Below are 10470 nucleotides of genomic sequence, written 5' to 3'. Positions count from 1 at the left end.
ATCCTCTCCAGCATCCGTTGTCTCCAGATTTTTTAATGATCGCCATTCTAACTGGCGTGAGATGGTATCTCAATGTGGTTTTGATTTGCATCTCTCTGATGACCAGTGACGATGAGCATTTTTTCATATGATTGTTGGCCTCATATATGTCTTCTTTCGTTAAGTGTCTGTTCATATCCTTTGCCCAATTTTGAATGGGCTTGTTTGTTTTTTTCTTGTAAATCTGTTTGAGTTCTTTGTAAATTCTGGATATCAGCCCTTTGTCAGATGGGTAAACTGCAAAAATTTTTTCCCATTCTGTTGGTTGCCGATTCACTCTAGTGACTGTTTCTTTTGCCGTGCAGAAGCTGTGGAGTTTGATTAGGTCCCATTTGTCTATTTTGGCCTTTGTTGCCAATGCTTTTGGTGTTTTGTTCATGAAGTCCTTGCCTACTCCTATGTCTTGGATGGTTTTGCCTAGATTTTCCTCTAGGGTTTTTATGGTGCCAGGTCTTATGTTTAAGTCTTTAATCCATCTGGAGTTAATTTTGGTTTAAGGTGTCAGGAAGGGGTCCAGTTTCTGCTTTCTGCACATGGCTAGCCAGTTTTCCCAACACCATTTGTTGACCAGGGAATCCTTTCCCCATTGCTTGTTTTTGTCAGGTTTATCAAAGATTGTATGGTTGTAGATATGTTGTGTTGCCTCCGATGCCTCTGTTCTGTTCCATTGGTCTATATCTCTGTTTTGGTACCAGTACCATGCTGTTTTGATTACTGTGCCTTGTAGTATAGTTTGAAATCCGGTAGTGTGATGCCCCCCACTGTGTTCTTTTTGCTTAGAATTGACTTGGCTATGCGGGCTCTCTTTTGGTTCCATATGAAGTTCATGGTAGTTTTTCAGGCCAATATCCATGATCAACATAGATGCAAAAATCTTCAATAAAATATTGGCAAGCCAATTGCAACAGCAATCAAAAAACTTATCCATCGTGATCAAGTAGGATTCATCCCGGGGATGCAAGCAAGGCTGGTTCAACATACACAAGTCTATAAACATAATTCACCACATAAACAGAACCAAAAACAAAAACCACATGATTATCTCAATTGATGCAGAGAAGGCATTTGACAAAATTGCAACAGCCCTTTATGCTAAAAACCCTCAATAAACTCGGTATTGATGGAACGTATCTCAAAGTAATAAAAGCTATTTATGACAAACCAACAGCCAATATCATACTTAATGGGCAAAAACTGGAAGGATTCCCTTTGAAATCCGGCACTAGACAAGGATACCCTCTGTCACCACTCCTATTCAATATAGTACTGGAAGTTCTAGCCAGAGCAATCAGGCAAGAAAAAGAAATAAAGGGTATTCAAATAGGAAAGGTGGAAGCCAAATTGTCTCTATTTGCAGACGACATGATAGTATACCTAGAAGACCCCATCGCCTCAGCCCAAAAACTCCTGAAACTGATAAGCAACTTCAGCAAAGTCTCAGGATATAAAATCAATGTGCAAAAATCACAAGCCTTCCTCTACACCAATAACAGACTTAAAGAGAGCCAAATCAAGAACGAACTGCCATTCACAATTGCTACAAAAAGAATAAAATACCTTGGAATACAACTCACAAGGAACGTAAGGGACCTCTTCAAGGAAAACTACAAACCACTGCTCAACAAAATCAGAGAGGACACAAACAGATGGAGAAACATTCCATGTTCATGGTTAGGAAGAATTAATATTGTAAAAATGGCTATACTGCCCAAAGTAATTTACAGAATCAATGCTATACCCATCAAGCTACCATTGACTTTCTTCACAGAACTGGAAAAAATCTCTCTCTTTTTTTAAGTACATTCAGTTTTTCATTTAATTTTTCAGTGGATAATTCACTTATCTCCCTCACCCTGTCTTTTAAGTTAGTGTGACACACTGGCCAGCATGCAGACAATTTACTAAATTCTCAATCACCATCATTTCTTGGGGGTGGGGGGAAAAAAAAGAAAAAATAGTGTGACAATTTTCCATAATAAACCAATTAAAGAGAAGCTTTGGTCAAGAATGGAATAAAATTTTTAAAAATCACTGCTTTTATAAAACCAACACTCTCAACAGTTTTGTATTCAAAGAAAAACCACACGGTATTGGCATGATGTGTGTTGTCAGTGTCTCCTTGGGGCTGGCTTCCTCACCACCATGCCACAGCACAGCTGTAGTTGGCCACAGTTTGTCATGCTGGATGGCGAAGGCTCACTCAGCTTCACATTATCCGGAGGCCCTGGATGGAAGAGTTGAGGGTCTTGAAATCCCAAATTGCCATGGCTCCATCCATGCCAGTAGCGCAAAATTTGCGACAATCTTGCTTTTCCACCTCATACATAGAGACTTAAGTGATGCTATTCAGGTTCAGGGTCTCCAAGGCCGTTGTTTCGGTCCTCAGTCATGGCCTTCTTGTCCATGTTGCGGAAGCATTCTGTGGCAGACAAGTTGCGTTGGATGCTCTGTTTTGGAATGTCCATTTCTAACTTGGAGATGAAGGTCAAGCAGCCTTGATCATTAAAGAGCATTGAACAGCAGTCATGGTCAGCAGCCACGACGCTGTTCTCTGAGACAAATGACACACTCAGGAACCACGGGAACTCTGTCTTCAGAGTTGAGACCTACACACTTTTGGAGGCATCAGCAACAGACATGGTACTATCATGGCTGATCCAGGCCGGGTGGCTCTCACTGGCAGAGAAGCTGACCCTGTGGACCCAGCCACCAGTGCCACTGCCACCAAACTCTGACATCAGCTGCCCAAAAGGCATCTTGCTGCCTCAGGGTGTGCTGGCTGGCTTTTCAACCGCTTCTTTAATGTAGGCAGAAAACACTCTGCATCTGAAATGACTTGATCCTGCTGCCAGCAAAACGTTGTTGGGATGCCAATCCAAGCTGAGGACTGTGGAGCAAATTGGCTTTTTAATGTGCTTGCTCACCCACCAGTCATTTTCAGACTCACAGTAACAAACAGAAATGAGTCATGCCCCACTTCCCACCAAAAGTTTTTCTCTAGGAGGGACCACTTCACAAAGTAGCTGCACAGTTAATTCTCAGGAGCACCAGGGTTGACTTCCAAACAGCATCTTCCTAACTCCAGACACAGGCATTGCAGTCTGCCCCACCAGCGACGAGCCCAGTCAATACCTGTGATGTATCCATCGTGCTCCTTGAGTTCATGAGCTTTCACATTTTTTTTTTTGAGTCAGAGTCTCGCTCTGTTGCCCAGGCTGGAGTGCAATGGTGCAATCTCGGCTCGCCGCAACCTCTGCCTCCTGGGTTCAGGCAATTCTCCTGCCTCAGCCTCCCAAGCAGCTGGGATTACAGGCACACACCACCATGCCCAGCTAATTTTTTGTATTTTTAGTAGAGACAGGGTTTCACCATGTTGATCAGGATGGTCTCGATCTCTTGACCTCGTGATCCACCTGCCTCAGCCTCCCAAAGTGCTGGGATTACAGGCTTGAGCCACCGCGACCAGCTATTCTTAGTGTTTTCAAAGGAGGGAAAGCTAGGGTTGGGGGAGTCGGAAGGGCTCCAAGCGGAGGATTCGCAGACTCTGGGCAGTCAAAGCGAACAAGCTACGGCGGGCACAGGTGGAGGACTAGTTTTCTCAATTTCTATAATTTAACCCCTTCTCTGACAGTTAGAAACCTGACCCTAATTATTTTTAATATGTTAATCTACCTGAATATATTAATCTTCCTGAATATGACCAACTTACCATCACCTCCTCTACCTCCTCCCCATGCAAATACCCTCCTCATTTCATTGTATTCTGATATGTGATGCCAGGCCACCTGAGTGAAATCCCTCCCATGCCATTTGTGCTCCTGTGTCCTCTGAGCTGCCCCCCTGCATAAGCACCCTCCATCACCCACCCCAGTTCTGACTCCCCACACCAGGCTGCTCCCACGTATGGATGACTTCCCCTCCTTTCTTGCTGGAGCCCAAGAAAGGAGGGGAAGTCATCCATACGTGGGAGCAACCTGGTGTGGGGAGTGCTGGGCCATTTCCATGAATGGATATCCTCCTAGCCCCCTTAGATTTGGACTCTTCACATCAAGCTACCTCCTTGTACACCCAAAACCTGTGAATGTGATTATTCAGAAATAGAATCATGGCAGATATAATCAAGTTAAGATGAAGTCGTATTGCTTTAGGGAGGATCTTAATCCCATGAGTGATATACTTACAAGAAAAGAGAGATTTGGACTCAGATACACAAGGAAAATACCACGTGATGATGGAAGCGGAGATTGATATGTCTACAAGCCAGGAAACACCAGGGAGTGCCAGCAACCACCAGAAGTAAGGAAGAAGGAATGAACAATTCTCCTCCAGAGCCTTGAGAGAGAGCATGGCCTGCTGACATTGTGATTTCAGACTTCTGGCCTCCAGAACTATGAGACAATAAATTTGTGTTGCTTTAAGCCACCTGGTTTGTGGAAATTTGTTACAGCAGTCCTAGGAAAGTAATACATCTACTTTGTCTAGAGCAATAGGACAGATGTATGCACTTCCATTGATTGATGTGCAGTTGCTAAGAATGTGGTTGGATGGTCAAGGAAGGAACAAGATTGAAAGACTGGTGGCAAAGAAGTGTGAGGAATAGGTATACGGATGCACCTCTTGGAAAGGATGTAGACTGCAAAGACAGTGTGTGTCTGTGTGAATGCTCATCAGGGGACCTTCACTGCAGAGGATTCTCTGAACAACCAAATGGACAAAATGACATACTATGTGAATGAAAAAAAAACAAACAATCCCTTTTTCCAGACACTTAATGTTTACTCAATGGGCCCATGAATAAAGTGGTCATGATGGCAGGAATGGAGGCTAGACATGAGCTCAGCAACATGGGCTTCTCCTGAAGCTCCTGACCAAGGCTAGCCAGGCTAACACTTGCTGAGCACCTTATCTGCCAATAGCAGATGCCAACACTGACCCCTGATATGGCACCATTGCCATATGATTAGCAGCTGCCTGGTAACAGGGTGATTATACTGGAACTCTTCTATCGCTGAGAGGGCAGAAATTCATCCTTATTAGAATTGACATATATTCTGGATATAGATGCCTTTTCTACTGATTATGATTCTGCCAGAGGGAGGAAGGAAGAAAGAGAGGGAGCAATTTACAGTCATGTATCACATGAAAACAGGAATACCTGCTGAGAAATGTGTTGTTAGGTGATTTTGCCATTGTGAACATTTTAGACTGTGCTTACACAAACTTAGATGGTACAGCCTCCTACACCCCTAGGCCATGTGAAATAGCCTATTGCTCCTAGGCTACAAACCTGTATAGCATGTTACTGTACTGAATACTGTTGACAGTTGAAATGGTAAGTATCTGTGTAAATATAGGAAAGGTAATGTGTTGCACTATCACTAGGTAAAGAAATGTTTCAGCTCCTTTATTGTCTTAAGGGACTACACATCATTTACCAATATGTCATTATGCAATGCAAGATCATTCATTTCTGTGTCTGGTGAGATCTCTCTTCCTGATAGACAGCCTTCTTTCACTCTAACGTCACATGGCAGAAGGGGTGATGGGAGTCTCTCAGTCCTTCTTTTATTTATAAGGGCACTAATCTCATTCATGAGGGCTATGGCCTCCTGACCTAATCATCTTCCAAAGGACTCACTTCCAAATACACCCACCTTGGGGGTAAGGATGTCAACATATGAATTTTGGGGGGACATAAACATTTAGACCACAGTAGTGCCAGATGTGAAACAACACTTTTAAAGATAGGGTTCTGGCTTACAGGATGCAGTATATACTTTGAATTAGAGACTAGGGTGTAGTGCTATCTCCTCCATAGCCAAAACAAGAATCCAGGAATCAAGGCGTATGAGTGAGAGTCACTCCTTTCACTACTGTATCAAATAACCCACTTATGAAATGTTTCTTCCTATCCTGGCAACTGAGATTTGCTGATGTAAAAGTTTTTGTTCTCAAGAGAGAAATGTTTCCATTAGAAACATAACAATGTGCCTAGTCCACTACACTGGAAGATGAGGATACCACCTGACCATCTTGGGCTGTTTATGTCACAAACCTACAGGCAGAATATGTGGTTTCTATACTGCTGGTGATTGAACCCAACTACCAAAGGGGAATGTAGGTTACTGCTAAACTGCGAGTACAAACAGAACTATATATGTAATCCCGGGGATTTCCTGGGACATCTCTTAATACTTCCATGCCTGTATTAGCCAGGGTTCTCCAGAGAGACAGACCAACTGTGCGTGCGTGTGTGTGTGTGTGTGTGTGTGTGTGTGTGTGTGTGTGTTATGGGGAGATTTATTACAAAATTGTCCCATAACAAGCCATCTGCAAGCTGGAGACCCTAAGATGCTGGTAGTGTGACTCAGTCCACGTTCAAAAGCGTCAGAGCCAGGGAAGTCGATGGTGTAATAGTCCAAGGCTAAGGGCCTGAAAAACAGGAGGCATTAGTGTAAGTCCTGGAGTCCCAAAATAAGATAGCCTGGAATTCTGATGTCTGAAGACAGCAGGAGGAGGAGAGTATTATAGCTCTGGGAAAGAGAAATCCTTTAGGATTGTTGCATAGGTACACACACGGCAATGTGGTTTGTTGCCTCCATCCCCGTGTCACCTATGTCTGGCATTTCTCCCCATGTTATCCCTCCCCAACCTCCCTACCCCCTTCTGCCCCTCCCCTAGTCCCCTCCTTTTTGTTCTATATGTACTAAACTCCTTAGCAAATGGTCATTTGGTCATACCCTTAGTATTCTCTCTTGAACACACTTTTGTTTTTTACATGACCAGGCTGAAAATTTTCAAAATATTTCCATTCTGGTTTTTTGTGTGTGCTTTTTTTTTTTTTTTGCAGGGTCTTGCTCTGTCACTCAGGCTGGAGTGCAGTGGCACAATCTCAGCTCACTGCAACCTCTGCCACCCAGGTTCAAGTGATTCTCCTGCCTCAGCCTCCCGAGTAGCTGGGATTACAGGCACATACCACCACCATACTTGGCTAAATTTTTTGTATTTTTAGTTAACATGGGGCTTCACCATGTTGGCCAGCCTGGTCTTGAAGTCCTGACCTTGAGTAATCCACCTGCCTCGGCCTCCCAATGTACTCGGCTTACAGGAGTGAGCCACCTTGCCTGGTCCGATTCTGCTTCTTTTTAAATTACGAATTCCATCTTAAGTCATTTATTTCCTCTCGTATCTTACAGTATGTGGTTAAAAGTAGCCACACAGATCCTTAAAATATTTTTCTTAAACATTTCTTTTTTTTTTTTGAGACGGAGTTTCGCTCTTGTTACCCAGGCTGGAGTGCAATGGTGCGATCTCAGCTCACCGCAACCTCCGCCTCCTGGGTTCAAGCAATTCTCCTGCCTCAGCCTCCCAAGTAGCTGGGACTACAGATGCATGCCACCATGCCCAGCTAATTTTTGTGTTTTTAGTAGAGACGGGGTTTCACCATGTTGACGAGGATGGTCTCGATCTCTTGACCTGTGATCCACCCGCCTCGGCCTCCCATAGACATTTCTTTTACTTAGCTGGGTGTGGTGGTGAGCAACTATAATGTCTGCACTTTGGGAAGCCAAGGCAAGAAGTTCAGTTAAGCCCAGGAGTTCAAGACCAGCCTGGGCAACAAAGTGAGACCCTATCTCTACAAAAAAAATTAAAAATTAGCTGAGTGTGGTGGAATGCATCTGTAGTCCCAGCTTCTAGGAGGCAGAGGTGGCAGAACTGCTTGAGCCCAGGAGTTTGAGGCCACAGTGAGCTGTGATGGCACCACTGCATTCCAGCCTGGGTGCATTCCAGCCTGGGTGCATTCCAGAGCAAGATCCTGTCTCAAAACAACAACAACAACAACACAGTCTCTTCCATCAGATATCCTAGCTCGTCACTCTTAAATTCTACCTTCCATAAAGCCTACGGCATGAACACAACTCAGCCAAGTTCTTTGCCATTTCATAACAGGGATGGCCTGTACTCTGGTTTCCAATAAGATATTCCTTTTTTCCATTAAGACCTCATCAGATTGGCCTTTACTGTCCATATTTCCATAAACATTCTAATCATGGTCACTGAAGTATATAATTAGTCTCAGCCTTTCCCTACAGGTATCCTCTTCTTCGGGGCCCTCACCAGAATCACCCTGAATACTCCATTTGCAGCAATCTAATCTTTTTCTAGCCTGCTGCTACAAATTTTTCTAGTCTTTACCCATTACATAGTTCTAAAACAACTTCCACATTTTCAAGTATTTATTAAAGCAACAACTTTAATCTTAGTATAATTTTCTTAGTCCATTTTGTGCTGCTAAAACAGAATGCCACCACCTAGATCATTTATAAACAGAAGAAATTATTTAGTTCTCAGTTCTGGAGGCTGGGAAGTCAAAGATTGCAAGCCTTCATCTGCTGAGGGCCTTCCTGCTGCATCATAATGTGGTGGAAGGCATCCCGTGGCTAGACAGCATACTCAAGAGCAAAAGGGGGAACAAATTCGCTTTCATAACCAACCCACTCCCTTAATAACTAATCCACTCCTTTAAAACAACGTTAATCCATTCGTGAGGGCAGAGTCCCCATGACCTAATCACCTCTTAAAAGTCCTACCTTTTAACATAATACTGTTGTACTGGGGATTAAATTTCCAATATATTCACTTTGGAGGACAAATTTAAATCATATCAATGTGCAAGAATAAATATTAACAGAAAACTGTCACCAAAAAAAAAGAGGCTAGAATATTAAGACTCAGACAATTTAGAAATGATAGTTTGGGTCACTCCACTAAGACACCTGACCAGCTGAGCTTCTGGCTGAGGGCAAAGGGAATACAGAGTAGGTAGTGGAGGAAGGGCATAAATATCAACTATGGCCTCATCATTAGTTAAAAAACAGGGCTGGCCGGGCGCAGTGGCTCATGCCTATAATCCCAGCACTTTGGGAGGCCAAGGCAAATGGATCATATCAGGTCAGGAGTTTCAGACCAGCCTGGCCAACATGGTGAAACTTCATCTCTATTAAAATATATATAATATATATATATATATGAAGAAAAAAATAATAAACAGGTCAGTAGTAGGTTGGCTACATATTTTCTCTTTGCTTATAATAGGGATGTTTATTTGTAAATGTTAACCATTTTCTTCTTTTTCCCCATTATTTCATATACAAGTTGTTTGAGGTTAACTTTACAATTTAGACTTTAGCTAACAGAATATTTAGTAAACTGTGACTGAATTTGAAAAACAATCAATAAATTCAGTATTACCATTTTTAATATTAATTTTTGAAATTGTGGAAAATATGCATAATGTAAAAATGTACCATTTTAATCATTGTTAAGTGCACAGTTCATTGGCATGCAGTACATTCATATTGTGCAACCATCGCCACTATCCATCTCTAGAACATTCTCATTCTTCCAAACTGGAATTCCCTACCCCTTAAGCAATAACTTCTCGTTCTTTCCTTTCTGCACCCCAGGCCCTGACAACCACTGTTCTACTTTCTGCCTCTATGAATTTGACTACCCCACACACCCCATGGGTTAAATCATACAATATTTGCCATTTGGGACTGGCTTATTTCAAGCATAATTTTTTTTTTTTTAATTTGAGACGGAGTTTCACTCTTGTTACCCAGGCTGGAGTGCAATGGCGTGATTTCGGCTCACCGCAACCTCCGCCTTCTGGGTACAGGCAATTCTCCTGCCTCAGCCTCCTGAGTAGCTGGGATTACAGGCACGCGCCACCATGCCCAGCTAATTTTTTGTATTTTTAGTAGAGACAGTGTTTCACCTTGTTGACCAGGATGGTCTGGATCTCTTGACCTCATGATCCACCCACCTCGGCCTCCCAAAGTGCTGGGATTACAGGCGTGAGCCACAGTGCCAGGCCATTTCAAGTATAATTTTTTAAAAGGTACAATTATAACTCACATATAAATATAAAATAAATGTGTGAAAGGTTTTATTTCATTAATTAATGAAGAAACCAGTAAGATATTACAACAGATCAAAGGATAATTCAGAAAGCCACACACAAATAGGCAACAAGGAATGCTAGAATGTATTTATTTAAAGGAGGCAAAATGGTCTAACCACAGGGTGGTTAATCTATTATATTCCATCAGACACGAATAGTGTTCATTTCTATTTCATGACTAAAATTATTTGTAATGTTATTAGCTTTTTTTTTTTTTTTTTAAATAAAGACGGGGTTTCACCATGTTGGTCAGGCTGGTCTTGAACTCCCGACCTCAGGTGATCCACCTGCCTTGGCCTCCAAAGTGCTTGGATTACAGGCGTGAGCCACTATGCCTGGTCTGTACTGTTATTAGTTTTCTACAACTTACAGAGCTATAAAATAGCCCCAAATCAATGAAAGGAAAAGATAAGGGCCAGGTGCTGGTGGCTCATGCCTATAATCCCAGCACTTTGGGAGGCCGA

General features: G+C 42.7%; 1 pseudogene; it reads right to left on the bottom strand.

Annotated features, from left to right (window-relative positions):
- Positions 1-2245: 2245 nt before the first annotated feature.
- On the bottom strand, positions 2246-3217 carry LOC100396498 (actin-related protein 2/3 complex subunit 1A pseudogene; annotated as a pseudogene).
- Between the last annotated feature and the right edge of the window lie 7253 nt (positions 3218-10470).

This window comes from Callithrix jacchus, chromosome 3 (assembly GCF_049354715.1).
Source record: "Callithrix jacchus isolate 240 chromosome 3, calJac240_pri, whole genome shotgun sequence".
Lineage (NCBI taxonomy): Eukaryota > Metazoa > Chordata > Mammalia > Primates > Cebidae > Callithrix > Callithrix jacchus.
This window is presented reverse-complemented; position numbering and strand designations above follow the sequence as displayed.